The following is a 6,276-nucleotide window of genomic DNA, read 5'->3' as shown; positions in this document are numbered from 1 at the left end:
GTTTGTGGTGGATCTCCTTAGAGATGCAATTACTTCACCAACTCGACGCCACAACGCTATTACACCGGAGAAGAAAGTAATCACAACCCTGAGGTATTTGGCAACAGGGAAAATGCAACAATGCAGCAGTGATGACTTGGGTCTGTCCCAATCCTCCGTCAGCAGAGTCATCACCCAAACACTGACAGCTTTGTCACAACCTAATATTGTGACACAATTTGTTTCATTCCCGCTGGATGCCCGCACTTTACACACACATACAAGGGCATTTATGGACATTGCAGGATTCCCTGGCGTTGTGGGTGTAATTGATGGAACACATGTGAGAATAATTGCGCCATCAGAGGACGAGGCTGTCTTTGTTAACAGGAAGAATTTCCACAGCATCAATGTGCAAATAGTGTTCAATGCGGCCTGGAAGATTTTGGACATTGTGGCTAAATGGCCAGGCTCCACACATGATGCGAGAATGCTCTCCGAGAGTGGCATCAGACAGCTTTTTGAGAGACGCTATGTGCCAGCTAATTGCCACTTGTTAGGGGACAGTGGCTACCCATGCAAACCATGGCTCCTTACACCTTACCTCCAGCCACGCCAAGGGCCCCAACTAAACTATAACAGGTAAGCCAAACAATACAAAAATCATGGAAATGAAATGCAAGCAATATGTTAGAGCATCCAAGTAGTGCAATATTTCCATCAAATAATTAAAGGTCTGTATTCTATTGTAGGGCCCACAAGACAACAAGAGCGGTGGTGGAGCGTGGCATAGGCCAGCTTAAGAGGCGCTTTCATGTTCTCCACGGAGAGGTGCGGCTGAGGCCTGAAAAAGTCAGCAAAGTCATCATAGCCTGTGCAATATTACACAATATTTGCAAGGTTAGACAGATTGCAGAACCTCTGGAGGATGGCGATGAGGATGAGGATGGAGACAACGATGAGGATGGTGGTGAAGAAGATATTCACATTCCACAGGGGAACCGAGCCCAGACTGGACTGCCTTACAGGGCAAACTTCACAAATTTACATTTCAGGCAAGCTGTAGCCCCATGTCATTTGAGAACTTGTGATGGTATTAAGAACTACCACAGTTTTACTGCACATCACCTGCAACTGTTAAATGCAAGACACAGAACACAATCTCTAAATGGTTTATTTTTTAGGTGTTCAATTTTAAGGCGGTAGTACTCCTCCTGAAGGGAAAGGACTTTTTTTTGTTGTTCAAACACATCAATTGTGAGTTGCAATCTTCTCTCCTGCAGGGATGCTGACGGAGCAGGTGCTGCGGATGGGAATGGTGTTTGATCCGCCGGGCTATCCTGAGTAGCAGCTGCAGATGGTTCAGGCGGCAAACTTGATGGGCCCGGTTCTTGTGATGGCTCCATGCTACAGAAATACATAGGCCTAGTTTAATTATTGTTTTGATTAAATTAATTTAATACAATGAGCATGGATAACACATGAAATGGCTTCTGCAATGAATAAACACTGTTGATATGAATAACCCTGTGTCCTACCTTTGCTGCATTTCAAGGGCCTGCATCATTGACGTGTCAATGCCTGTTGGCAGCCCGGTGACACTGACCTCAGAGTGTCCCAGGACTTGAAAGACAGTGTCGGCCACCTGGGACAGCCGCTTTGCAGGTGGTCCACCCCCTAGAAAGAAACAGTCAATGAACACAGTACTTAGGCATGTAAATTAACTTTGCCAGCAGGAGCAAATTGCCAGATTATGTGGTAGGCCATAGTATTTTGCTCACCTGTGAGTGAGGATTCCCGCTTGTGTGCTGCAATCTCATCTTTTGCCTTGGACTGCAGCACATACCACCTTTTCTCACAATCGTCGCCTGTCCGCACCACCAGTGGAAAAGAGGCATTGATTGTTTGGGATATTGTGTCCCAGGCGCGCCTCTTGCCTTGGCTAGTGACAGTTGGGCCACATTTTCCTCGTAACATACCTTTATGTTCGTTCACCAACTGGGCCAGCAACAAACCTTGCTCCTCAGTCCAGTTCGGCTTGCGATTCCTTTTTTTCTCCATTTTCTGTGTTTGTAGGATATTTGTTAACAAGCCTTCATAAATAGACCAGCCAGCAATCACAGACATTGTTAAAAGCTGAGCTGTGTTACCCTCGTTAAGTTCACACTGAGTTGTAACGTTGCAATTTCTACTTCATTAAGGACAGCCCCTTGAGATAGGCCATCTTGTTTTCAATGGGGTCCATATGGAAGTGAAAGTACAAAATATGCCAGCTAGGATATTAATATGAGCAAATGAGACACAAATCATTATTTGAACAGGGTGTAATGAGCTTAAGTTTTCACATATTTTAGATTCTAATGTTAGGCTATAACCCCTACAGCTTACTATTCATTTTCCAGATATTTTCTTGAATGTGAAATATTATTTACAATTATAGTCTGCATAAGATTAGAGTGTATAATTATGTTTATTGATTTGAGGGTACATCCTTTGCTCATTATCACCAAAAGTTCATTTTCATCAAACTTGTAGGATCAACCAATCACGGCTTTTGAAATGATGACTCATACCTAGCAACGGGGTCAACCACACCTCCTCACTAAGATAGGATTTTTCATCCATTCCTGGCTCAGAGTTCACTGAAAATGTTCTGGAATCACTTCTAAGCTAAAACTCCTGGCAAGGAATTTTTAGGTTAAGTTAGGAGCTCTCTGAGAGGATTCTCAGAATCTTTAAGGATACGGGCCCTGGCTCAGAGTTCACTGAAAATGTTCTGGAATCACTTCTAAGCTAAAACTCCTGGCAAGGAATTTTTAGGTTAAGTTAGGAGCTCTCTGAGAGGATTCTCAGAATCTTTAAGGATACGGGCCCAGGAGTGCCTACAACCTGGTGCGTATTCGGGTAGGGGATGATTGGAAAACAGCATTCAGCACAACCTCGGGGCATTATGAATACCTGGTGATGCCCTACGGTTTGATGAATGCTCCATCAGTTTTCCAGTCCATTGTGAACGAGATGTTTCGGGACATGCTTGGTCGTGGTGTGGTGGTCTACATCAATGACATCCTGGTGTATTCCGCTACGCGCGCCGAGCATGTGTCCCTGGTTCGCAAAGTACTGGTCCGACTGCTGGAAAAGTATCTTTATTCCAAGGCAGAGAAGTGTGAGTATTTCCAGCAGTCAAACTCCTTCCTCAGATATCGCATTACCACCAAAGGTGTGGAGATGGAGGAAGACCGCATTGCAGCCGTGTGTAAGTGGCCGACTCCAACCACGGTTCACCTCAGCCCCGATACTGGCTCACTCCGATCCATCACTACTGGTCGTAGTGGAGGTGGATGCGTCCGAGGTAGGGATAGGAGCTGTCTTATCCAAACACTCGGGCACGCCACCCAAGCTCCGCCCCTGTGCCTTCTTTTCTAAGAAGCTCAGCTCGGCGGAGCAGAACTACGGCGTTGGTGATCGGGAGCTGTTGGCTGTTGTCCGAGCCTTGACAGTGTGGAGACATTGGCTCGAAGGGCCGAAACGCCCTTTCCTCGTCTGGACAGACCACCGTAACCTGGAGTACATTCGGGCAGCGAGGAGGCTGAATCCTCGCCAGGCCAGGTGGGCCCTCTTCTTCACCCGGTTTGATTTCACACTCTCATACATTCCGGGTACGAAGAACGTGAAGGCAGACGCACTGTCTCAGCTGTATGACACAAGTTCCGCCGAGGCTGCCCCCCCTCCTGGTTCGGCAGGCTTCGGCGTTCGTCGTCACTGGAGTACTAGCTACTGCCAATCCCATTCTCATCACTCCACTTGTCATGTCTTGTCAATCACACACACCTGGTGCTCATTCCCCTAATTAGTATGTGTATAAGTAAGTATGTTCCCTCTGTTCCCCTGGTCTTTGTGAGTGATTGTTTTATTGTGAGAGCGTGTAGCTTGGTTGAGCTACATTTCACTGTGTTATTTGCCAAGGTGGATGTTTTCCCTTGTACAGTTTTGTTTGACGCTTGGGGTGTTTGATTTATGCAAATGGTTTAAACTCTGGACTTTGGTATTTTACCTCCTGCGCCTGACTCCTTCTTTCACACGTCGTCACACTCACGTTGCCATACTTCCAAAATCACATCGTTGTCACGCCTCCCTTGGAGGTCTTGAGAATTTCTTGAAGCAATCATTGTAAATTAAAAGCACAGTCTCCAAATGCATTTGTAGATAACAGCCATGGGAAAGGGTGCAATTGCAGCTCTAGCTGTCAGTAAAGGGAGAGTGTAGGCTAAAATATGTTCCAGTCCCTAGAGGGGAAAACATTGAGGACAGAGAGATAATAGCAACATAATATTCAGTTCTGTCTAATTTGCGTATAATGAACCCTGTTTCTTTGTGATGTTTTTTGTCCTCAGATATGTAAAGCTGTGAAAGCCTGTTTTTAGATGAAGAGAGAGGACCCAATGAATGTCTCAAGAGACTAAGGGTATATCCTATCTGCCATGGATTATATGTGTAGGCCTACCTATGTTAGGTAATATTATATACAAAAATACAGTTAAACATCACACACAATGTTTTAGCCTATTACATTTGGAGCAGGCCAACCCTGCTGGAGGTCTGCTAGGTGTGCATGATTCTAATGCAGCCCAGCAATAACACACCTGATTCATTTTATAAAATCGAATTAGTTGATAATCAAGTGTGCTATTGTTGGGCTGGAATAGAAGACTGCTCACCCAGTAAATCAGGGATCATGGTTGGCTACCGGTGGTATTGAGTTTTTTATTGTTCCCCTGAAATTATGCTTTAGAAATAATAGCCTACTTGTCACTACTCCATTATCTATTGTTGTTTAGACTAAGATGTCTAATCTTTCCATACGAGTTAGCTTTATTTGTACATTTTGAAGTGATGTGTTTAAATTAGTTGTAACTGTTAAACTATTATTTGAAATGCACTAGCGTCAATGTTGATTAAACACATATCACAATCTTGCAATAAAGGGGGGAAGTGTATTCTCAAATTTCCTTTTTGCCTAGTTGTAAGATCTCCAATCTGTTTTATTTTATTGTCACTCTCGCTCAGTATATCAGCTATTTTAATCCATTTAGCACCTTCTCATATGGCATGCATTGCCAATGCAGCCATAGGCCTACAGCATGATGGTATTACTGGCCTTGTGGGCATCTGTCATCGAAGCAGAGAATAGTTGAACTGTAGGTTCTCAATTTAAAATGATACCAGTAGACAATGTACAGTATTTGAGGCAAACCATATACCAGATTCTGCACATGCCTTTTAAGTGCTGACATTGTTTAGTGGAAATCCAACCTTTGTAACTTAGGTACAGTATGAAAATAAGGCGATGACAATTAGACTACAGTAGATGAGCATTACAGGTAACATTTTATGAAGTTAATTTTATGATGCTTGCAAAATGATTGCAGTTGTCCCCTTAGATAGACAGTACATGGTTGCTCTATGTATCACTGACCCTAGATAAGCTAGCGGCTGGGCTAACACAGCTAACCTTTTAGGTCAATAATCTGCTGTTTTTATTAAAATGTTGTTCAAATCAAATCAAATGTTTTTTGTCACATACACATGTTTAGCAGATGTTATTGCGGGTGTAGTGAAATACTTCTGTTTCTAGTTCGAACAGTGCAGTATATCTAACAATTCACAACAATACACACAATACACACAACCTAAAAGTAAAATAATGGAATTAAGGAATATATAAATATTTGAAATATTAGGATGAGCAATGTCGAAGTGGCATAGACTAGAATACAGTAGAATATAATACAGTATATACATATGAGATGAGTAAAGCAAAAACATGTAAACATTATTAGAGTGACTAGTGTTCCATTATTAAAGTGGCCAGTGATTTCAAGTCTATGTATAAGGGGCAGCAGTCTCTAAGGTGCAGGGTTACGTAACCGGGTGGAATCCGACCTAGTGATGGCTATTTAACAGTCTGATGGCCTTGAGATAGAAGCTGTTTTTCAGTCTCTCGGTCCCAGCTTTGATGTACCTGTACTGACCTCACCTTCTGGATGATAGTGGGGTGAACAGGCAGTGGCTCAGGTGGTTGTTGTCCTTGATGATCTTTTTGGCCTTCCTGTGACATTGGGTGCTGTAGGTGTTCTGGAGGGCAGGTAGTTTGCCCCGGTGATGCGTTGGGTAGACCGCACCACCCTCTGGAGAGCCCTGCAGTTGAGGGCGGTGCACTTGCCATACCAGGCGGTGATACAGCCGACAGGATGCTCTCAATTGTGCATCTGTAAAAGTTTGTGAGGGTTTTAGGTG

At 43.8% G+C, this 6,276-nt stretch overlaps 1 long non-coding RNA gene across 1 annotated transcript; it reads right to left on the bottom strand.

Annotated features, from left to right (window-relative positions):
• Positions 1–1,135: 1,135 nt before the first annotated feature.
• LOC311135256 lies at positions 1,136–1,932 on the bottom strand. The gene is made up of 2 exons (XR_014613751.1): positions 1,518–1,932; positions 1,136–1,386 (listed from the first exon to the last, which is right to left on the bottom strand). It is a non-coding gene; the product is annotated as an uncharacterized lncRNA (long non-coding RNA).
• Between the last annotated feature and the right edge of the window lie 4,344 nt (positions 1,933–6,276).

This window comes from Coregonus lavaretus, assembly GCF_964263955.1.
Source record: "Coregonus lavaretus genome assembly, chromosome: 9".
Taxonomy (NCBI): Eukaryota; Metazoa; Chordata; class Actinopteri; order Salmoniformes; family Salmonidae; genus Coregonus; species Coregonus lavaretus.
Note: the sequence above shows the minus strand (reverse complement) of the source record. Positions and strands in the feature narration are given on the sequence as shown.